Source organism: Canis lupus, chromosome 20 (genome assembly GCF_011100685.1).
Source record: "Canis lupus familiaris isolate Mischka breed German Shepherd chromosome 20, alternate assembly UU_Cfam_GSD_1.0, whole genome shotgun sequence".
In the NCBI taxonomy this organism is placed as follows: Eukaryota; Metazoa; Chordata; class Mammalia; order Carnivora; family Canidae; genus Canis; species Canis lupus.
The window spans coordinates 5,474,236-5,499,173 of NC_049241.1; the positions used below are offsets into that span (position 1 = coordinate 5,474,236).

A 24,938-nucleotide genomic window follows, 5' to 3' on the forward strand; every position below is an offset into this window, starting at 1 on the left:
TCGTTCTTATCCTGTCTTGTTCATCATGTTATCATGTATGGGTGCTATAGCTTCTTAGCTATTCTCTAAAGTTTTGTAGTGGTATTTTGGTCCATATATTGTTAACTTATTGCTTGTATGGGAGAAGGAAGGCCTATATCTACCTCATCTGGAAATTTGTTAATGTCATTCTCCCTAGTATCAATTTTTGAAGTATAAATTCTGCCAGATAATGTTTCTCTTCAGAAGACATGAAATTAAAAGGGAGTTAAAATATTTTGAACTTGAGTAAAGCATTTGGTTTTCTCCTTTGTGAGGTCTACAAATGGAGAAAATGGAATCTAAAGCAGTAATAGTTCAACATTCGTTTGTGTAATCTTTTATATTGGAATAAATAAATAAGGTAGTAGAACAGTTATATATCCTATCAGACAAAATTATGGTTTCTTTTATGGCTTTCAGGATATTCCACAAATATTTATTAAATGTCTGCACTGTTTAAGATACTATATAATTGGCATACAGAAAGTATAAGATGTAATCCTATACTTAATGCTTAGAAAACTACATAACAGTACAGGACCTCAGTAGCAAATACAAAAGTACAGGAACTGTATCACTCTGAGTTATACAGAAGCAGAAATGACAGTGAATGGAACTGGACAGAGCTGGCTACTGAAGAAAATGAGTTTGGGCTGAATCTTGAATGAGTAGAGTCGTATCTTAGTATCTATCCTGGAGAAAAAAATATCATATGTCCAAAGGTAGGCATGTACAGGGCAATATTGTTTGTACCAGCAGAAACAAGAAATAATCTAACTTGTCATCAAGAAAAATAAACTACATAAAATAATAAACTCAACTAAATGAACTGTCTTTATTGTAGAATGTTATGTAGCAATAATGGAGATCTATATATACTGACAAAATTTCCCATTTTTTTGCAGTTTATTTTTTTTAATTTTTTAATTTAAATTCAATTTGTAATATATAGTATAACACCCCATTACTCATCCCATCAAGTGCCCTCCTTAGTGCCCATCATCCAGTTACCCTATCCCCCCCCACCCTCCCTCCAAAAACCTTTTGTTTCCCAGAATTAGGAGTCCAACAAAAATTTCTAAATTTCTAAAACAAAACAAAACAAAAATTTCTAAATTTCTTCCAACAAAAATTTCTAAATTCTTGAACTCTTAAAAGCCAATATCTAGTTTATTTAGGCCACTATGACAAAATACCAGACTGGGTAGCTTATAAACAACAAAATTTTATTTCTCACAGTTCTGAAGCCTGGAAGTCTGAGATCAGGGTACCAGCATGGCATGAAAGCACCCTCTTTCAGGTTGTAGACATTTTGTGGTGTCCTCACATGATGGAAAGGGCTAGGGAGCTCTGTGGGATCCCTCTTACAAGAGCACAAATCCAACCTGATGAGTGTAGTACCTCGCAGAGTTCCCACCTCTTAATATCACATTGGGCTTTAGCATTCCAACATATGAATTTTGGGAAAGACACAAGCATTCAGACCACAGCAAAGGGAGCTGTAATTAAAATGTATATTATGATATTAGTTGGGCTAAGAAACATACCAAGCTAACCTGAAGATAATACTGCATACTATTTTTTGCCATATTTTTTAAAACGTTTTTAAAATTTATTTTTCTTTATATTTAGTTAACATATAATGTAGTATTAGTTTGAGAGATAGGGGTCAGTGATTGTCATCAGTCTTATATAACACCCAGTGCTCATTACATCATGTGCCCTCCTTAATGTGCATTACTCAGTTACCCCATCCCCAACCCCCAGCAACCTTCAGACTGTTACCTATGATTAAGAGTTTCTTATGGATTGTCTCCCTTTCTGATTTCATCTTATTTTATTTTTTCCTCTCTTTCCCTATGATCCTGTTTTGTTTCTTAAATTCCACATATGAGTGAGATCATCTGATACTGCATACTTTTATAGGTAAATACTATGTAAGTTCATTGTAAAGGAAAGATAAACTGATAACAGTGGTTACAGTGATTAAGCATTCATAAATTACTTACATAATTAAAGAGCAAGAAGAAATCCAGATAGAAATCCTTCAAAACACTGGTGGTAGTTATTTCTGTATGGTGATATTTTGGATGAAGTTTCTTATTCTTTTTTTCTTTTTTTTTAAGATTTTATTTATTTATTCATTAGAGTCACAGAGAGAGAGAGGCAGCGGGAGAAGCAGGCTCCCGGCAGGGAGCCCGATGTGGGACTCCATCCCAGGACCCCGGGATCATGCCCTGAGTCAAATACTGAGTCAACCACTGAGCCACCCAGGTGTCCCAAAGTTTCTTCTTCTTTATGTTTTATTGTATTTTCTGAATTTTCACAAGAAATATTTTATTGGAAATATAAAGAGTATTTCATAAATGGAAGATAAATAATTGACAAATAGTTAATAACATTAATTCTTACAAAAGTGGAATAGAAGGGTTAAGTAGAATTCAATTAGGTGGAAAGATCAGGGAGTTTGGGGGGTATGGGAGATCATTGAGGGAAACAGAGGGAAACCTAGAATGTCTTAGAATCTTTTGAAATTGTATAGAGCCATTGAACATGGCTTTATTCTTAAAGCCATTTATTCAATACATATTTAAGGACCTAGAAGGTTCCAGAATACTGCTAGGAACACATTTGGATCCCTGTCCCTAAGAGACCTATGTTTTGATGAGGGAGGTGAAGATGAATAGATTCTAATAACAGCAGTCCCTCTTATACTGGTTTTACTTTTTACTGCAGCCCAGAAGGAGATGATCCTCCTGACATATGGTCAGAAGGTCAATAGTAGTTTGGTTTTTTTTAAGATTGATTGATTTATTTTAGAGAAAGAGTGAGAGCAAGAGAGAGAGAGAGTGCACAGGCAGGGGAGAAGGGCAGAAGGAGAGAGGAGCTCAAGCAAACTCCCTGCTGAACATGGAGCCTGATGTGGGGCTTGATCTCAGGACCTGAGCTGTAGTCGAGAGTTGGACACTTAACCAACTGAGCCACCCAGGGCCCCTAAGGTCAGGATAGTAGTCACGATGCCTACATCATTCACCTCACTTCATCTCGTGTAGACATTTTATCATCTCAGATCCATCAACAAGAAGGATGGGTGCAGTACAATAAGATATTTTGGAAGACCAAATTCACATAACTTTTATTACAATATATGGACGTAATGTTCTATTTTGTTACTGGTTATTGTTAATTTCTAACTGCCTAATTTATAAATTTTATCATAAATGTGTATGTCTAGGAAAACACATTATATATATAGGGTTTAGTACTATCCACAGTTTTAGGCATCCATGGGGGGTCTTGAAAGTATCCTCCACAGTTAAGGGGAAGGACTATTGTACAGTGTAGTAAGGAAGAATCATTTGGTAAGGTAGAGAAAGGGGTTGGTGAGGGTTGATAGAGAAGGCTTTCCTAAAGGTACAGACATGTAAGCTGAAATTTGTGTTAAGTTTAAAGTAGTCTGGAAAGGGGGGATCCCTGGGTGGCTCAGCGGTTTGGCGCCTGCCTTTGGCCCAGGGCGCGATCCTGGAGTCTCGGGATCGAGTCCCGTGTCGGGCTCCCTGCATGGAGCCTGCTTCTCCCTCCTCCTGTGTCTCTGCCTCTCTCCCTCTATATATATATATCATAAATAAATAAATCTTAAAGAAAAAAAAAAGTAGTCTGGAAAGGGAAAGCAGGGACCAGCACCTGGAATACATTATAAACTGTTTTAAGGACTTGTTTTTGTAGTGTTTAATTATTCCATATTTACAATTGTAGTATTCTTTGCAACATAATAGATAATAGTTTCTTTAGTTGTTTGGCACTTGGTAAGCACATAAACTCTTTTTTGTCTCCCTCTTCTACCTTTTCTTTTCTCCCTCTCCCTTGTATGCATTTACTGTAGGTGATACGTGGCATGAGGTTTTTGGGGTAAATAAATGCAAACTCTTAAGACACTGCTGATATAAAAAGGAGGCAACCTTAATTTAGCATATTTGAAAGAGCCATGCCTAGTTCACCAAAATAAAAATGCTATTTGATGTGGTTGACTGCTCTTTAAATCAGCCATCACAATGAATTAGTTATGGAATTGACTATAAGAAGTATTCAAATTTTTTGATCATCGACATCTTTTTACTACTTAGTAAAAGGTACTGCCTTCAGGGTTATTTATATTGACAGTGGCTTGGACTTTTATAAATAACTACACAAATTACTTAATCTGTTCTATGTGGATAAAACGTGGTATCTGTATTGTTACCTATTGTGGGATTGCCAAATGAAATTTGTTTTTGCAAGATAGAAATCCCATATCATTTAAGGGGCCTGAATTGCCATAGGAGTCCAAGGTTGACAGCATTATTTACTAAATTTTTTTGAAAGTAGATTTCCTTCTTACTTGCTTTAAAGGCAGACAGTAAATAAAAGTCATAACTTCTATAAAGAGAGAACCTGTCACATTATTATTTGTTAAAGATTTCTCATTTGGCAGTTTATAGAAAAATGGTAAACAAATGTGCAACTTAGAAAGGAGGAATAACTGAATTTCGTTACAGTTAATCCCATTCCACAAACAAAAGAATTCTGAACACTGCCAGCTAACAATATGTTGCCTTATTAATGTGAGAAACTGAGTTTTACTTACCACTTGAATCACACTTCTGTGTCCTTAACTTGTATTTTTTCTGCTGCATGGAATGCCCTCCTCCATCTTTGTCCATTTGCAAAATTCCTCTCAAACCTTAAAGACTCCAGGCTTAAGATTTTTTTTGTCCCATGAAAGTTCATCACTCCATTGCTATTCCTGCTATTACAGCACTTGCCACATTAATGACAATTGTTTATGTTTTCTATTTCCTGACTACAATGTAACCTCCTTAAAAGTAAAGGGTGTCATAAAATACTTGTTTAGTGCATGAATGAAAGGGGGCTTTCTGAAATGACGTGGCATTGGATAATGAAAGCCCATTAAATTTTTATGCTTTGTTTATTGACTGGTAGCTAGCTAGCATTGTTACTTCTGGCTGCTGTTACTTCTGGTTTATCACAGGACTCTGGTTAAAACCCACAATGATGTTTGAACAATATGATTTATTTATTATTACTCTCTTACAAGAATGGACACCAAGGAGATAGGGAAAGGAACTGTTAAGCATATTACTTCAGTTGTGCCAAGCTTTGGGGAGACTCAAAGTGTAAAGGTTCACATTTTTTTAAATAGAATCATTATTCAGTTTCAAAAAAAGTTTACTGCATGAATGTCTTAAGTAGTGTTTGTCTTTAGTGCGTTTTAAATTATTAAAAATAGGAAGTATGTAATGGAAACAGCAAATGTAGTGAAATTTGTATTTAGTTCTAGTACCAACTCTAATAATATCTCTGTGATTTAGGGGCAGGTTTGAAAACCTCTTTGAATTTTAGTTTACTTCTCTATAAAAGTGCAGTTCGTACTACATGATATTCAGTAGTATACAACTTTAATATCAACTTATTTAAAAATGTGTTTATACAGAATTTTAAGAATGAAGATGATACAAAAGGAGGAGAGAGAAGTGTTTCAAATATAGAAACCAGCTAAATTGGGATGATTATTTAAGTTTTATAAATATTTATCCAAGGTATTTGTATGTTTCTGTTGTTGTTTAGGAATTTTTTTAAACATTTATTTATTTTAGAGAGGTGGGTGAGGGGCAAAGGGAGAAGAAGAGAATCCAAGTAGACTCCACACTTGGTGTGGAGCCCGACAGAGGGCTCAATTTCACGACCCTAAGATTATGACCCTGAGATCACGACCTGAGCTGAAACCAGGAGTCAGCTGCTTAACTGACTGTGCCATCCAGGTGCTTCTGTTTTGGACTTTTTAAGTGATAAAGCAAATCAGAAAGCAGTATAGTTTTAGTTAAATCAAACAGACTTACATATATTTATACATATGCAGGACAGTGTATAATAAGATAAGTACTAATATTATCCCTAGTGTGGGGTTAGAGATGATGAATATGGATAAAACAAGGAGAATAAAATATTTTTCTTTGTTTTTCTACAAAATAAAAACTAAGGCAAATAAAATACCATTTCCTAAAGACTATTTGTGGCTTTGGAAGTGGATTATTTGACAAGGAAAATGTTTGGGGAACTGGGGCCAATATGTCAAAGGCAGACTTTTTTTCTGTTTCCCAAATCAACTTAGAACTCTTACCTATGATGGAAAACATAAGACAGGATTGCTTAGTGATTGATGTTCATCTCGTTTTTATTTATGAATGGAACAAGAGTTTGTGGGGTTTTGTTTTGTGTTGTTTTTGAGAGAGCATGCAAGCAGGGGAGGGAGGGGCAGACGAGGAGGGAGAGAGAGATCTCAAGCAGTCTTCATATTCCTTGAAAGCCCAGTGCAGAGGTCAATCTCACAACCCTGAGATCATGACTTGAGCCAAAATGAAGAGTCAGGTACTTAACCACTGAGCCACCAAGCACCCCAAGGAAACAAGAGTTCTTAAAATGAGGTATGTAGATAAGCTTTAGGGGAATCCATTAACCATTTGGAATTGTGTCAAAAAAACAGTATGTCCATTCATGATTTTCGTGTATGTCACTCCTGTGACTGAGTTCATAGCTTTTAACAGATCCACAAAGAGTGTGTGATCCAAAAAGATTAAGAAGCCCATGGACAGTTCCTGTCTGTTTCCACATACAGTATGGGGGTTGTGGATTTTCACAGATTACTGAAAAGGACATTGTTTATTCAGGTCTTGGAGTAATAAAAGAATGATTGCAGAGCTGTTGATTTTTCTCTAGGTTATACATTTCTGTCTTTCTAGCTATTCTTTCATAACCTTTTATCTTGGTCTACTATTTTCATCCTTTGCTGTTGGACACCTCAAAATAGATCATATTCAGGGATTCTAATTTTTCTCCTAACAGCTATGTTTATTGAAGTTCTTTTTAGTTTTTTGTCATCTTATCAATGATTGGATTGCATGCATACACTCAAATGATTTTTAATAGGTCTTGTTGCATTTGAACAATTAGAGGTTTGTGTTTATTTTAATAGACAAAAAAATGAGTAAATTCCTCCCAGAATGAAGACACCATTCTTTTAATCTGTAAGTCTTTTTATGTGTATCTGGACTTTGAGGATTTATATCCTGTTCAATTCATAGTTGACATTTTCTGTGTATCTAGGTATGTAGACTTTTGACAGTTTTTTCTAATTCCTTTTTTTTTTTTAAGATTTTATTTATTTATTCATGAGAGACACAGAGAGGCAGAGACACAGGCAGAGGGAGAAGCAGGCTTCCTGCAGGGAGCCCGATGTGGGACTCAGGACTGGTACTGGATCCAGGATCCCAGGATCATGCCCTGAGGCAGACAGACGCTCAACCGCTGAGCCACCCAAGTATCCCAGTTTTTTCTAATTCCTTTTCTTCTTTCCTTTCTTTGGGAGGTGTGGGTTAGAAAGAATCTTGCAATTCTTTGCAATCTAGCAATTATCTAGGATTCCAGTTGATTATATCAGAAACACCTCATGTTTATATTTAAAACAGTATGTCTTTCTCTAAGGAACTTCATTATTTCCACACCAGCATCTCATTAGGTCTTTCTTCATTCCCAGGAGAAATTTTCTGTGTTTTCGGTTTCATTCTTGTAGGGAAAAGTTGGAAGTACTAGTATTCTTACCCTTTAAAAACAAAAGAAAACAAAACAAGGAACAAAACATAAACAGAACTCAGGTTCTCTGTCAGCCTACCTTTCACTTGGACTTAAATTTCAGTCAGTTTAAATATTAGGTTACTCTGAGCCTTAGATGTGAAAGGAGCCTTTTTTTTAGTCATAGTTGTTGATTAAAGTTTTCTTACCTTTGGAATTTCACAAAAAGTTTAAATATATTCAACCCTTTTCCACTTAATTTATATATATAATTGGTTAGAATGATTTATTTGGAGCTATGGCATCCTGTTACTTGTTCGAATCTGTTTCCTACTCTTCCAAAGATATTGTGAAATATGTGTGTGATATTTTAGGTGAGGTTTTTAAAATTGTGCATCATATTTGGTGATAGTTGGAAACTGGAGTGTGTGAAAAGAGCATAATTGAGAATAACCATTGTATAAAAGATTTGTCTTTTCAAACCCTTTTTTCACTTTTTTTGCACAAAGAAAAAAATAGTAACACTATATGGTTTTCTCATAATAATACTGATGTTTAAGAATATTCCTGCTTTACTTATCTGAAGAATTGGGATATTATTTCACAGAGGTGTTTAAGAAATAAATAGGATGATAGATGTGAAATGCCTAACACAGGGACTGCACATAGTGGGTTCATTCCAGCAAAGTCTATATGTAGCATAAGATGTAATCATACTTACAAGATTGAGAATCACTAGAGCAAGGAAAATTAATATGTACCAACAAGTTCTGCCCTGGTCAGTTTTAAAAATCACTTAGGAGTCATGAACAATTCAGAGAGGAGTATGTAGAATGGAAATTTCACTCAAATGATGCTTTGTCCTTACATTGGTTGTCTGGCAGCAGAATCAAACAGGAAGAGACTGGCAAATGATAGCAAAATATTTTATCTTTGCAACTGCCCTTAGGATTATCATTTTCATACCTCTTTACCTACATTAATTCACCCTGACCTGTTCCTTTTGTTTGCTATGTGTGTAAATTTTTTTAAATTACATTGTTTTAATGAGAGAAGTCAATTAGCTCAGGAGGCAGCCCTAGTTTGTTTAACTTGGTAAGGAAGTTGAAGTCACCCTGTAACGAAGTTGAAGTCACTCACCAAGTATGCGTCTCTGCACCTGACATTCCTTCCCAGGGCGGGACTCCTCCCTGTGAATAAGAGGAAAGGCTTGGCCAATTACCTTAGACAAAGCCGGACAGCTGCCGAGCCCAGCTGGGAGGAGTCTCCTCGAGCAGAGCTGGTACAGGCAGGGGCTTTTTGCCACCTCCTTTTATTCACACCATTTTACCCAGCAGATCACCTGAGGTGGAGATTGAGAAGGGGATGTCACTCTTTGCAGGAGACCTCCTCCACTGGGAGGGCTTTCTGGTGGGAGGAATTGCTGCGGTTGCCAGGTTTCTGCTTGAAGCTGATGCTTTCTAACCCCAGTGCGCCACTCCTGGCCCCATACCGACCAGAACATCAGGTTCGGCCCCCCGGAGTCTTAGGTGACACCACAGCGGCATCCTGGGCTGAGGATTTGGTGGAGAGAGGAGGAGTGGTCCCTCTGTCTAGACCCTCACGGCTGACTCACAGGAAGTCCAACCGAGCTTGGCACTGGGCGCAGCAGCTCCGGGATTCCGCCCCTCCCTGCCGCGGGTCCGCCCGCCCTCTCCGACGTAGGCTTTGCAGTATCTCCCGATGGAACAATGAAGTGGTTCCAAGTTTGCTAAGACTCCCAGGGAAATTCTTTGGACTTTTGTGACAGTCTTCAAAATGTTTTGCCACCGACTTTTCCAAGAAGCTGTTTTTTAAAAACAAAACAAAACACAACACCCTTCCCTTCGTGGATTGCTTTGTGTGAAGATTACTCAGGGTGACCATGGTTCAACGCTTTAGCCTCAGGAGGCAGCTATCCAAGGTGGGTAGCTTGGGTAGCTTTGTGTGTGTGTTTAGGGGAAACTCACTAGATTCCGCATGGTTTCCTTTTTCTCTAGAACTGTTCTGTCAAGCCTGCCTTCCTCCAGAGCTGAGGAGGGGTTGGGGGAGGAAGCGCTGCCTTTTGTTCTTTCGTCTGACAGACACAAAGGTTTCAGGCTGACTGCACCGGCAACTCCAGATTTTGTTCCCCTAAAACCAAACCTGTCATCTGTGAATTTGGTGGAAGTTATAGTTGGCTTCTGAGATACAGTTTCCAAAGGAGTGTGCGTGAAAGACAATAGTGGGTAAAAAGTGCATTTTTAATTAGCAATTAATCTAGCAGCTTGTTGACCGAGATAAGAAAAGCCTTATTGGTCTGTGGAATCAGTACTTTTTGTACAAAATTTAGTTTTAAACTGGGGAAAACTTCCAAAAAAAAATAAATAAGCAAGACCTGCATGAAAATGTTAAAGTGAGTGGTCATGTTAAGAAATTTGCATACTTAATGAAGGAGTTCTGTGAAAAGCAGTAACCAGAAGGCTCACAAATCAATTTTTTACAGAATTCTGCTTGGAAAGCAGGTTCCATTTGTGCAGCTTTGAGGGAAAAGTTCTTTTAACCTAAGAAATTCAAACTTTAAAAAAAAAAAAAAAAGGCAAAGCTCTCTTGGAAGAGGGGCTGCTGATTTTCTAAATCAGCTCCAGCGGAGGCCAGCCCTCTCTTGACCCAGTCGTGGAGCTCTCTTTTTATAGCTGGTGCAGGAACTAGTTTGGAAAGAGGTGTGCTGAGAGTTGAGCTTTATTTCAAAAATCATTCTGTTCTTTAAAAAGCCTATTCAAAAAAGTTAGAAGTTGGTGGCTGAATTGTGTTGCAGTTCATTCTCTGCAGGGAGAAACTTAAACAAATGGTAAATCGGTAGGCATGCTTCACTTTCTTGGTTGTTAGTCAGAATTGTTAAATCCTAAAATGTGTTATTATCTAAAGAGAAGATGTTTTAGTTCTTCACAAGTGACCTCAGTGTAGAAAGTGTGCACTCGGGGCAGAAATGAGCAAAGCTTTTGGCCCATCCACGTGTCAAATTTTATCATTGGATTCCCAAGCCTAATGGGCTTTTTAGAAGTAGTAAAATAAATTTCCCTTGCTTCTCTTCCCCCAAGTCTAACTATTTGTGTTGGGGGTAGTGGGCCAAGAAGCCCCCAAATTTCTTCTAAGCAATTGTAAAAGAATCATTTTTTGTTTCTCTTTGAACAACCTCTGGTTTATATATTTCCAAATATGTAGTACATTTAAAAAGCAGATATGGGGGCCCCTGGGTGGCTCAGTGGTGGAGCATCTGCCTTTGGCTCAGATCGTGATCCCAAGGTTCTGGGACCAAGTCCTGCGTCAGGGTCCCTGGAGGGAGCCTGCTTCTCCTTCTGCCTATGTCTCTTCCTCTCTTGCTGTGTCTCTCATGAATAAATACATAACATCTTTTATAAATAAATAAAAATAAGCAGATATGTAGATTCTCAGGTCAGTAATTATTCTGCACAAGGGTGTCTGAAATAGTTCAGAGCCAGGTGATAATTTTCTTTTTTCTTTTTTTTTTTTTTTCCAGGTGATAATTTTCTAATTAGCAAATAGTGTAGGTGCTTTGCTACCAATATTTTTCTTCCAATTATTTTTTTGAACTTCATGCTTTTCACTTTATGCTATATGTCCTGCTGTGATTTATAGAAAAGACACTTTGGGAGAATTAGGAACAGTCTTCTCTGGAACATGAAGAAATAAAAAGTACATTATATAAAACATTAAAAGAAATAACCTCTTTAACTCCTCTTTTCTGTCACTCCTCCCCTCCATTTTAATGTGGTTTCTGGGTCCTATACTGAATGGTTAGAGCCAAATCTAAGGAAATTTGTTTTCTATCACATGCCCTCAATATAGCATCTGTTCAATAATGAATTGAAGAAATAATATTAATTGTTTCAATCTGTTTAGGTGCTGAAATATGAAGGAGAAATGAATAGTTATGTCAGTTTTCTTTTTTTAATTTCAGTGAATGCACTGTACCTCTCTTCTGTCTTTTCAGCTTAACCCATATGTTTCTTGAGATTGAACACTGAAAGTGAAATTAGGTTTTTGTAGGTCAATTGAATTGAATAATAATAATAAAAATTGAATAATAGCAATTTCATATGATTACAACTTTAGTAACAAGTATTTTTGCCAATAAGAAATAATCTTCCACAAGTATAGAAATGTCTTAAGATGATCTCATATTTTAAAAGCAATTTCCTATTTTAACAAAAAAGAATATTCATATGATCATCTATAAATTCTGTTGGAAATTTTTTGAAAGGAAATATTTATAAATGTTTGCAGTGATTTTAAACCTAATATCTAATTTAAATTATTTTTATCTTAAGTTTGATAGCCATGTTTACTTAAACCGGATATTTTCTCTAGAGTATTCAAATGATTCCTCTAGGTTGGCTAATACATGTTCACATCTGAACTTGTAAAAGGAGGAAGTAAATGAAGAAATAGATGAAGTAAAAAGCTTCATTTTTAAAAAGATATGTTCAATAATTCTTTTTGACTAGATTCCAGTTACCTGACTCCCAGAAAATTCCTCTTTTTTCTTTGTCACTTTAGGTTATTTTCTTTCTACATAGTTTTCTCACATGTGACTTTAAACATATGTACTAACGAAACTTTTTCTTTCTGCCCCAAGGCTCTGCATGAGCCAGTCAGAATAATCTGGAACCTGCCAATGTGGATTATCATGTGATTCTCCAACAGATGTTCAAGTTAGGTGGTATCAGCTTCATTTTGTCACTAAAGGAACAGATTTGGAGAAGTTAGGTCATTTATCCAAATCAGGAGGGTAGAGTCAGGTTCAAACTTAGTAATTCCAAACCCATTCTGTTTCCCCACACCAACTGTCTCCATGAGCTTCTGGTGTATTAGTCATTCTACTGTCATGGTCTCTGATGTTTCCCAATATGTGTATACATGGTTATAGAAAATAGTATAGTAAGACACTTGCGTAACTTCTTAGAGCAGCTCTTTTCCCCTGCGGTTGAAATTAATGTCCAATAGGGTTTAAATTTATCAGTCAAACTTGGTAAGTGTTTCTTGCAATTGAAGTTCTTTTTCTTTGGCCAGAGAAACATTGGTTTGAATAAGATAGTTGATTCAATAAAGCCATATTTAATTTAGTAGGTTGAAGTTAACTACATGCATTTTTATGAACCTTTAGAATGTACTACCTTTTTAAAAGAACTTTTATGAAAGAGAAAAAGTTACTCTTAAGTTTCTATAATAATGTTAAAGAGCTTAAATACAATGAGTTACACATTCAGAAGGTCTTAAGTAACTTTGGCTCTAACCTCCCCTCTTCCCTATCTTTTATATGGGTAATAGAAAATCAGTCTTTTCCCTTTTTTGCAGGAACTTCAATTTTTTAGGAGGTACGATAAAAGCTCAGGGGGCTTTGAGAAATGGTTTGAAGATAGATTATTCCAGTAAAATATTATACCCTTTTATTTTACTTTTGAATGGTAATGATTTTTATAAGTTCAAAAATTAAAAATTACCTACTATGGGGGCACCTGGGCAGCACAGTTGGTTAAGCGTCTCACTCTTGGTCCTTGCTCAGGTCGTGATTTTAGGATTGTGATCTCAGGGTTGTAAGATCAAGCCCCACTCCCTTGCCTCTCCTTTTGTCCACTCCTCCCTTCAAACAAATAAATCTTAAAAAAAAAAAAAAATTACCTGTGAAACCTTGCTTCCAGCTCTGTCTTTTCTCCTGGTTTATATCCCTACCTCCTTCGGTAACCAGTTTCTCATTTATCTTTCTAGTGTTTGTTCATACATGTGTAAGAAAATGTGAATATATGTTTCCTGACCCTTTTAAAGTTTGTTTTTTTGTTTTGTTTTTTGTTTTTGTTTTTGTTTTTGTTTTTGTTTTATGATAGACATAGAGAGAGAGAGGCAGAGACACAGGCAGAGGGAGGAGCAGGCTCCATGCCAGGAGCCCGACACGGGACTCGATCCTGGGTCTCCGGGATCATGCGCTGGGCCAAAGGCAGGTGCCAAACCGCTGAGCCACCCAGGGATCTCCTCCTGACCCTTTTAACATGAAATACAATGCTGTACAGTTTGTTCTAAGATAACTTGGACTTTAATTTTCCCGATATGGAACTAAAGTGCTATCTCAGTTTGGGGTTCACATTTATTTTTAACATTTTCATGAGAGGCTGAAGTTCTTTAGGACAGGTATAGCAACACAAAATGTACTCTCCATATCAAACAAAGATAATTAAAATAACATCAAATTAATGATACCTTGATGCTTTTTCAGTTCATACCACATTTTTTTCCTTGATTTGAATGTTCTCTCTTGCTATATTAAAATTTTTAAGGGGCACCTGGGTGGCTCAGTCGGTTCAGCATCTGCCTTTGTCTTAGGTCATGATCCCAGGAGCTGGGATCCAGCCCCAAATAGGGCTCCCTGCTCAGTAGGGAGTCTGCTTCTCCCTCTCCCTCTGCCCCTTCCCCTGCTTCTCACTTGCACATGTGCTCTCTCTCTCTTAAAAAAATAAAATCTTGAAATACTTTTTTTCATATGAAGAAAACATAAAATATAAAATCATACAGTATACCTTGAGTTGGCCTGTGAAAACATGAATGACTGAGAAATAGGACTTGTGGGCTCCCACACACACACAGTTCAGCCATTGATTTGTTGAAATCATTTAATCCACACTTGTAGAGCACTTGAAAATATGATTGTCTAAAAACATTATTCTTGCCCTTCATACGTTGGTAGTGTCCTACCATTTGGTATCAGTTTTGTATCAGCAAAAGAAACTTAAGATTTAGGGAGGTATTGATCATAATTTGAGTTCATAATATAAACTTTTTTTCAAAAAGAGTTTCTTTTGGAAAAAGTTTTTTTGAGAGAGTAGGCATTTAAGAGGGGTAAGGGAGGACCAGAGGGAGTGAGAGTCTCAAGTAGACTCCACACCTGATTTGGGGCTCAGTCTCAGAACCCTGAGGTCATGACCTGAGGTAAAATCAAGAGTTGGATGTTTAACTGACTGAATCACCCAGATGCCCCTTCTTTTGAATTTCTCTCTGATTTCTTTGGGGATTATGACTTGAAATAATATATATGACTTACTTAATTTTCCTATGAATGTATTCTTACCACTTAAAGGAGGAGGAATCTTTCACTTCCATTTTAATTAGGGAAAGTGTTTTGAAGTGTTTTGGAAAAGTGTTTGGAAAACTGTTTGGTTTTGGAAAGTGTTCTGAAGGCCAAAATAGTAGATTTTACTTAGATTTTACCACAGTTTAGGGCAGTCCAGGTGGCTCAGCAGTTGAGCATCTGCCTTCAGCCCAGGGCCTGATCCTGGAGACCTGGGATCGAGTCCCGCATCAGGCTCCCTGCATGGAGCCTGCTTCTCCCTCTGCCTGTGTCTCTGGCTCTCTCTCTCTGTGTGTGTCATAAATAAATAAATAAATAAATAAATAAATAAATAAATAAATAAATTCTTAAAAAAAAGATTTTACCACAGTTTTAAAAAATATATTTTGAACCTTTTTAATGTACTATATGGGTACAGTGGAGTATTATATGTAATTTAAAACCTGAAATATATGGGCAAGGGAGTCTGTACTGGATGGATGCTTTTAAGTCATGGAAATATGCACAACATCTTTTTTTAATGCCTTTTTTAAAAATAAAGATTTTATTTATTCACGAGAGACACAGCGGGCAGAGACATAGGTAGAGGGAGAAGCAGGCTCCCTGTGGGGAGCCCAGTGCAGGACCCCGTGATCACGACCTGAGCCAAAGGCAGATGCTCAATCACTAAGCCACCCAAATGCCCTATGCCATTTTCATTTAATCATATCTCCATCACTTCAGACATCAACTAGTTTATTTTTCTTCTTTTTTCTTTTTTTTTTTTTTTAAGATTTTATTTGTTTCAGAGAGAGGGATGTTGGTGCCCTGACATCAGCTGGTTTCATACTTGGAAATATAATGTTTGGTGTTTGTATTTAGCCAGAAATTAAGTGCTACATCTTCTTGTGACTCATTAATCCACTTTTAGGAGGCCTAAATCAACTAGTGGTATCATCAGCATGGAAGGATTGTTGTATTATAGAACCAAAATAGGAAGATTGATACTGCTCTTATGTTAATGAAACGAGACCCTTAGTAGGATTAATTCCATGTGTTATGGATGTGGTGGGAATAGGTAAGGAATAGAGAATGGTTTTCATATTCAAATATATTGGCAATAATAAGCTAAAATAGAGGAACTAATGTAGAAATATGTGTATGGTAACTCTGAAATGTTTCCGTGATACTGATGCCAGTTGAAATTTTAAAAATTAGAGTAAATTATAGACTGTAGATCTGAGAAAGCAGATAATGCCACCAACAAAAGATAGTTAACCTCCTTGGATGTGTGTTGCTTTTTTTTGTTTCTTCAGTTAATCTCATTTGGGGTTGATTTGAGTGTTACTTTCCTAAGAGAGATGGATATAGTAAATGACTCAATTAGATGATTCTTTGAAGTAGAAATATGTTTACCAAGGGATGTTAGTTTTGAAGATCAGTGAACAAATATACTTGAAAGTGCTTTCAAAACTGTAAAGTACTGTATAAATTTAAGGTGGTGATATTTTCATTATTCTGTTATTCCATAAATTTATTCCATAAATAATAAATTCTTTTTTTTAAAGTAGGCTTCACACTGGGTGTGGAGCCCAATGTGGGGTTTGACCTCAGGACCCTGAGATCAAGACCTGAGCTGAGGCCAAGAGTTGGAAGCCTAACCGACTAAGCCACCCAGGTGCCCCCATAAGTATTTTTTTTAAGTTTTATTTATTTTTAAGTAATCTCGACACCCTACATGGGGCTTGAAATCATGACCCCGAGATCAAGAGTGGCATGCTCCTCCTACTGACCCAGCCAGATGTCCCTTTCCATGAGTATTTTTGAAAAGAAGTGACTGTTCTTTAAAAATATAGTTTAAAATATGCACATATACCTGCTCCCCCTTTTATATGTACAGAGACTATCTTTGGATAGGTAACAGTGATTGTTTCTGAAAAAGGACCTGGGACACTTGGGCTGAGGGTGGAAGGTAGACTTACTTTTTAAAACTATTTACTACATACGTGGTGTGTATGTATGTATTTCTGAAATAATAGGTCTAGTCAAATGTTTTAAAAGTTCAAAATGTAGAAGTGAATTTCAGGCTCATTATTTTTCATTGAAAAACATTGCTAATCGTTTACTTAAAGGTTAATGGTTGAAAAATGGTATCTTTCTAGGCTTGGTACTTTCTCTTAACTATCCAGCTATTATTCACAGCTGGAAGATAACCTTTGTGTGTAACACATAAGTTTGTAGTATGGAATCACTAACCTTTTAAGAATCCTTTAAATGAACTTGTTTAGGCTAAATTAATCGTAACTATTTTGAAAGCATGTTTTAGGAATGGTGTATAAAGACAGGAACAAAAAAAAAAAGAACAAAAAAAAAATAAAGACAGGAACACATTTTACTTGTCATGTCTATATATAGAATATGCATGTGATACTTAATAATAGGAACTATTTCTGATTTGTTCTTAATCATTTTGGTTTACATGAGAAAATGAAAAGAAAAATTTGCCCTTTTGGACACCCTGGGGTTAGTTAGAACTTAGCCTCTGCTCTACTCATAGACCTGTAACAGAACCCTATTGCAAAACATGTAGATTAAAAAGAAGGTAATGTAAATAGACTTGGCCTGTGGTAACACAGAAAATTTCCATTAAATTTCAGTTTGTTCTATCAGGTGTTCTCTAAGAAGCAGATCACTTTGTCTTTACTGAAAATTTTATATCTTTTTTTTTTAGGGAATTCTAATGTGAACATCCTTTCAAAATCTAATCTGATAATTTATATTTTCTATGGGGAAATTTAACCAGGGTAATGGAGTTCTAGCCTAAATGGCTTAACTTCCATGGAGTGAACAGAGAGGGAAATCTAGAAAACTGTCTTTGAGATATATAATATATATGGATCATTTAATATTATCACTTTGTGGAGTTTTAGCTGCGAACTCTTTAATATACTTGCCTAATATTTTTTCCCTCTCTTTTAATTATTTGAAGATATACAATGAAATGATACAAACAAAACCTGAGTATAACTTCCCATTCTCTTTTTGGTGTAGAGTATGTTTGTGTTGAAACTTAGGAAACTCACCACAGGGGCACCTGGGTGGCTCACTGGTTGAGCGTCTACCTTTGGCTCAGGTCATGATCCCAGGGTCCTGGGATTGAGTCCCACATTGGGCTCTCCGCAGGGAACCTGTTTTTGTCTCTGCCTCTGTGTGTGTGTGTGTGTCTCTCATGAATAAATAAATAGAATCTTTTCAGAAAAAAAAAAAAAAAGGAAACTAGCCACAAAGGTTCGTCTCAACAGGATTCTCTTTGGACAGAATTGGAAATCTGACCCATTCTACTCAGTAGCTAGTGGTGAATGATTATTTGGGTTTTGAGTCTTATGAAATGATGTTATTATTCATCATTGTATTCAATAACACCCAACCATTACAACTGTAAGAAATTTTAGAACATATAATATGCATTCTGTATATATTCCAACTTGGAAAGAACTTGGAGCATAGTAAATGGAGATAGTAGGTTGTATGTAAAGATGAACATCTACTTCATTTCTTACTGTTCACTTCCTTTACATATACCACTCTAGCTGCACCCCTTCCTTGCTGTTTTTCAAATGTACCACAGTTCTGCTTCCGTTCCTTTGCATTTATTCTTTTTTCTACCTATAAAGCTCTTCATCCAAATATAGGTGGTTCCTGACTTATCATGGTTCAGCTTGTGATTTTTCAGTTTTATGATAATGTGAAAGCCATAAGCATTCAATACAAATTGTACTTGGAATTTTGAATTTTGATCTTTTCCTGGGATAGCCATCCACACAGTATAGCACTCTCTTGTGTGGTACTAGGTAGTGGCAGCAGCTGTAGCTCCCAGTCAGTCGCAGTCACAGGGTAACCAACTGATAGAAGTATCTTATACCCCTACAACCATTCTGTTTTTTACTTCCAGTACAGTATCCAGTAAATTACATGAGCTCTTCAGTAGTTTATTATCAAATAGATTTTGTATTAGATGATTTTGCCCAACTATAGGCTAATGCAAGCATTCAGAGCACAGTTAAGGTAGGCTAAGCTAGGCTATGATGTTTCGTAGGTTAGGTATATTAAATGCATTTTTGACCTACACTATCTTCAACTTACAGTGCCTTTATTGGAATGTAACTCCATCATAAGTCAAGGAAGATCTATATCTGTATGGATTGCTCTTGTACATCTTTGAGGTCACAGCTCAGAGGTCACCTTTTCAGCAAGGTTTTGACTGTTTTCTTTATTTAAAATAGCAAACTACTTCTTACACACACACACACACACACACACACCCTTTCCCCAACTCTTATCTTCCTCCTCAGTTTATTTTCTTTTTTCCCTCCAGTGTGTTTAGTATCATCTGATACATTATATATTTTTCTTTCTTTTGTGTGCCCCCCAGTGTAAACCTTATGATAAAGATAGTTATCTCTTTTGTTCACTCATGCAGAAACATAGAATAGTATCTGGTATTTGATAAGTGCTAAATAAGTATTATTTCATGAATGAATTTAAGTACAAAGAACAGTAAAAAAAAAAAAAAAAAAGTGGCTAATCTCCTTGTCTACTTTCTTTTCATCTCTTTCCATTCTACTGCCACCATCCCTACCTTGGGTACTTTTACTCCAGCCTCCCCTCTCCTGCAGAGTAATCTCATGTCTGATAAGACTTGCCATATAGTAGACACCAAATATTTGTTGAATATCTGCTAATATTATCTTCTTCGTAGATACCAAACTTTATCAGAAATGGCAATTAACTGGCAGCCTTATCCTGGTTCTTGTAGGTATTTACATTTTTATTTATTTATTTTAAAGATTTTATTTATTTATTCATGAGAGACACATAGAGACAGATAGGCAGAGGGAAAAGCAGGCTTCCTATGGGGAGCCTGATGTGGGACTCCATTCTGGGACCCCCGGGATCACACCTTGAGCTGCAGGCAGACGCTCAACCACTGAGCCACCTAGGTGTCCCAGGTATTTACATTTTAAATTCATCTTTTTGATATGATGAAAAGAGCCCATAAGTAGAAACTCAGAGTTCTTTGATTGTTTGACTTTAGATAAATAATTTCTCTGTGCATTAGTTCCTGAATCTTAAAATGGCATATTGTTTACTCTTATTACCTCATAGAAACAAGTAGACAATGGATATGAATATATTTGGAATGGTATTTAAAACTCTTAAATATAAGGTAATATTTCACACCACATTTTACAACTGTCAAGTACTTTTAAATATTCAGGACAAAAAAAATATTCAGGACAACTAACGTGGCTTTCAGTCCTTTTTTTCTGTTTGGGTGCATATTGAAAATAGAGGCTTCTCTCCCCATCTTCCTTTTATAAATAAAGGTCTGTGTCAAGGGATGATAATCTACCACCTTTAATAAGTGCTGTATCTTGTGTGTGAAAATTATCACAAAATAAATGTTAGAGCTGTACTGACCACTGGAAAAATTTTTGTGTCTGACTGCATTTTTCCTAGATTTTGAGATTTAGAAAGTTGTGCCCCTGTAGATTTTGTCATTTAGACTCCTACATAAACATCAGTACTTAGAAACATCCTAATGAAATTTCCTTTCTCTGTTATTCAGTGAGCAAATACATTAGATATTTAGATAATAAAGAGACTGTTAGGTATATGACACTTTTCAGACTCTAGCTAACCTGAAAAACAGGAGGATTCATGTTTCATTCATCCCAAGAGACTAGTAACACAATATTTGAGTTGTCACTAGGTTTGACAAACCTAACTCAGTCCTTTTTTTAACAGTAGAAATGTATTTGTGTCTGACTTTGTTAAGTTGTGAAGATAGTGGCTTTAAGAACCACCTTGCCTATTTCTCAGGTTAAGGGAAAGAACAAAAAGGCTAGTATAAAATAGTTGGTTTTAAGGGACAGCCTACATGGAATTCCCATTCTGATTGTTAAATTCACAGATTTTGAAAATTTTTTCTTTTACCTTTAAAAGTTATTAAGTATAATGCTTTAGCTTATAAATGGGAGGTTTTTTTCCTAGCTTCCAAATAGTAAGAAATAACATACCACAACTCATATGATAATCAAATGGTACTCAGCAACCACCAGAAAAGTATAGAAAAGATGATGACACAACATACCCAAGAGACGCTCCTCTCTCTTTTTTCCAACTCCTTCTATACCAAAAAAAAATAGTTCCCCCTAGGGGTCAAAGGAGGAGTAAGCAATGAGAGATTATTACGTCTATCAGTACCACTCTAATTCTACAGCTTTGAAGACTTCAAAACATAGGTGTTACTCATTTCCTTAGTATCAGTCCCTCGCGGGTGCTTTGCCAAGATCTCCTGTGTCCCCTTTGTTACTAAATCGATGATCAATTGTTACCTTGATTTTCAGCAACATTTGGTACTTGGAGGGTGTATCCTCAATGAAATACTTTTTTCATGTGGCTTTCAGGATACCACACTCAGGGTTTTCCCCTACCTCACTGGTCTTTCAGTTTCAGTCTCCTTTCTTGATTTTAATTAATACTGCAATGCAGGTTCAGTCCAATATACTGCTTTCTTAGTGATTTTATTTAGTCTTATGATGTTAAATACCATCTATATGTTGACAATTCTCAAATGTACATTTATCGTCCTGATCTTTTCCTTGAACTCTAGACCTGTATATTCAGATGCCTACTTGACATCTCCATTAGGATGTCTAGTAGATATTTCAAAATTTGTCCAAAAGCTTCTGGTATCCTCCCTGCTCCCTGGTTTCTTGGTCTTCTCCTTTTCATTTATTTGCATCTCCATGCTTCACGCTAAAATCTTTGATTCGATATCTCATTCTCATTCCTAATATACCAGTAGATCCTCCCGCTTCCATTTTTAAAATATTTAAATATGTCTATTTCTGGTTTTTCCTACCCTCCTCTTTCATCTATATTATTGTATTAACCTTCTAACTAGTCCTAGTCCTCCAGCATCTATGCTTGCCCCATTAGAGTTTATCTTCATCCAAGAGACAGAGTGATACTAATAAAACTTAAGCCAGATGATGTCATTCCTATGATCAAAACCCTCCAGTGTCTTGCTTTCTCATTCACCCTGTGTCGCCTACAGAGTCTATCTGTTAATTCTGACGTCATATTCTATTCTCCCCTTTGCTCATTTCCACTATACTGGCCCCCTTGCCATCCCTGGAACATACAGAGCATACTCCTCCCTCAGAACGTTTGCAATGTACTTTACCCTCTGCCTGGGATGTTCTTCCTCCAGTTAGCTATATCACTCATTTGCTCATTGCTTTCACATCTTTCCTTAAATGTCATCTTTTCCAATCATCTCAGCAAGACTTTCCCTGAGCACTGTAAAACTACCATATCCCCTTGCTTTATTGTTTTGTCTCTAGCATTTATTACTTTCTAATATACTATATCATTTACTAATTTTGTCTTTTTCTCTCTGATGTAAATACCAAATTCCTTTAGTTTAAATTCTGATTGGGAAGATAAAGCTTGAAAGAAGACAAACTATTTAATTGTGTCCAAATGTGGCCTATATACTAGTGCTCTGAGAGCTTACCAAGGGAAAGGTAAGCTAGGAGAGCTTGAAGGAGATGGGCTTTCAAAAACAGATAGGCAGAGAACCAGTGAGAGGAGAGGGAACAATGAATCATTCCAAACATTATTGTACGTTTTCTTCTCTGCAGAATCCCTCAAACCTGGAAGTGTCTCCTACAATTTGCTTATTTATTGAAGGAATGAATGTAATAATGAGAGCATAGTGCCCTACATAATTAGTGAAAACTGCTTGGCCAACAAATTTAGCAAAGAAAATGTATGAAGATGTTTTGTGAAGCCAAGTGTGGAGGGTTTAGATGCCAGAATAAGGATTTCAGACTGGTTTTGTTTAGTGTTAATAATCCAGCCCACGTTCTTAAGTAGATGGAAACCTATGATGTAAATAGTGTGCTAAGAAACTTTGTTGTTGGTACGCCTTAGTGGCTCAGTGGTTGAGCTTCTGCCTTGGCTCAGGGCGTGATCCTGGAATTTGAGGATCGAGTCCCGTATTGGGCTCCCTGCAGGGAACCTGCTTCTCCCTCTGCCTCTGTCTCTGCCTCTCTCTGTGTGTCTCTCATGAATAAATAAATAAAATCTTAAAAAAAAAAAAAAAAACTTTCCCTCAAATCAGTCCTTTAATTTTTTTTTTTTTTTTGTCTAAGGTAATAGCTCCTTACAATAGAACTTTCAGTGAGAATGGAATTATATCTGTGCCATCCAGTATAATAGTCACTAGCCACATGTGTCTGTTAAGCACTTGAAAAACTGCACTTTGTACAACTGAGGAACTGAAGTTTTAATTTAATATTTGATTTTAAATTGCCATAGTTAGTGGTTACCATATGGAACAGTGCAAGAGAATACTGGATAGTTTGGAGAGTGAACAGACTAGGATTGAGAGAATAAGTAGTAGGCTTTTAGAGTAATCCAGTCATGAATGATGAAATTTAAAAAGAGCGAATATCCATTTTTTAGAATAAAGATCAACAGAATTTACTGAAACTGAGATGAAAGAAGGAAGACCCAGATTTTAAGCCAAGACTCTGGGTAATGAGGATTTTAATTGTTAAGAAAATAGGAGATTTGGGGCAAGCTGATGGGTGGTTTGTTGGTTTGAGTGCAAGTTTGAGTGTGTATATTATATCTTTGGTGAAGATTACATGGCTAAATGAAGAGATTTTGCATTTGGAAATAGAGAATTTAGGGTTAGATAATGATCATGAAGTTAGTTTAGAAGTAACACTTAAAGTCATGAGTGGAAGGGTTTTGAGTGGATAATAAAGGAGTGAAGGTAGTGACGAGTGACAAATGCCAAAGAGAAATTAAAGTGAAGACTGACTGAACTTATTCATACAACTATAGATTTAGTAAAGGAAGACATCCTAGAGATTGTCATCTAATCCATTAATTTTACAAATGAGGAAAGTGATGCTCAGTGTTACAAATGAAATGCTTAAATATACAAAGTTTGTAAATGTCAAGTTGATGGCTTGAACCTAAGTTCTCGACTGACCTTTTCAGTTTACTGTTTTTTTCCATTATGTTGGCAAAACAAAATCTTACTGAGAAATTTCGGTAGAATGTGATGGAAGCTAGATAACAGCAGTAACAAAGTGTAGAATATGGAATGGAGAAATGAAATTAGTAAGTGTGGGCAGCTTCTTTGAGAAACATGGCAGTGAGAAGGGGATTGAAATGATACAATCAATGGTCTCAGACATCAGTCCAGCAGTGGACTCAGACCAAAGTTTTTTATTGTTGTTCCAGAAATATCATTGAACAACTATTCTGGCATGACAGGCAAGGGATAAAAGTGCTAAAGTGGTATTATCTTCATCTTATTGCTGCTTAGAGAGATGAAGTAATTGACTTATAGGATGTATCATCATTGGTGCCAGAAGTAGTCCTTAGACCTTAGTCCTTAGTCCTTACTGAAACTATTAAGTGATCAAACCTCCTTTTCCCAAAAGGAGTCCTACCTTACCGCACATTGTTCCGTTTTGGTTTAAGATGTAGATTGTTGTTATGATTGGCATTTTACTTGGAAAGGTAGGACTTCATATTTCCTATTCTTCAGGCCATTTGATCTGCTAAGATCTAAAAGGAATTCAGAGAGGCAAATCTTCATCATGAAGACTTTGAGTATGTTCTTTTTTTTTTTTTTTTTTTTTATGATAGTCACAGAGAGAGAGAGAGAGGCAGAGACACAGGCAGAGGGAGAAGCAGGCTCCATGCACCGGGAGCCTGATGTGGGATTCGATCCCGGGTCTCCAGGATCGCGCCCTGGGCCAAAGGCAGGCGCCAAACCACTGCGCCACCCAGGGATCCCGAGTATGTTCTTTTTGTAACTTAATTACATAACCACTACTGTGTGAGGATATTTCCCATGATATTAAAGAACCAACTACTATGCAAAGTTAAATGTGCCATAATATGTTAATTATATCTGAAAGCTGGGGTGGTTTAAAGGAGAGAGGTTTCCCTGATTCCCCCTTACCACCAAAAATGTACCACAAATGATACCTTTTTACATCTTTAAAATAGGATACCATATTAGAAAGAGAATTTTTAGTAAAATGATGAGTATATGTGATGAGAATGCAACCTAGAG

General features: G+C 36.5%; 1 protein-coding gene and 1 long non-coding RNA gene across 4 annotated transcripts in view; one reads left to right on the top strand and one right to left on the bottom strand.

The window, feature by feature from the left end:
* TMCC1 (transmembrane and coiled-coil domain family 1) overlaps window positions 1–24,938 on the top strand; it is a 239,070-nt gene that overhangs the window by 113,105 nt on the left and 101,027 nt on the right. The window lies entirely within an intron of this gene.
* Window positions 7,319–9,424, bottom strand: LOC106560074. The gene is made up of 3 exons (XR_005374562.1): window positions 8,990–9,424; window positions 8,788–8,837; window positions 7,319–7,678 (listed from the first exon to the last, which is right to left on the bottom strand). It is a non-coding gene; the product is annotated as an uncharacterized LOC106560074 (long non-coding RNA).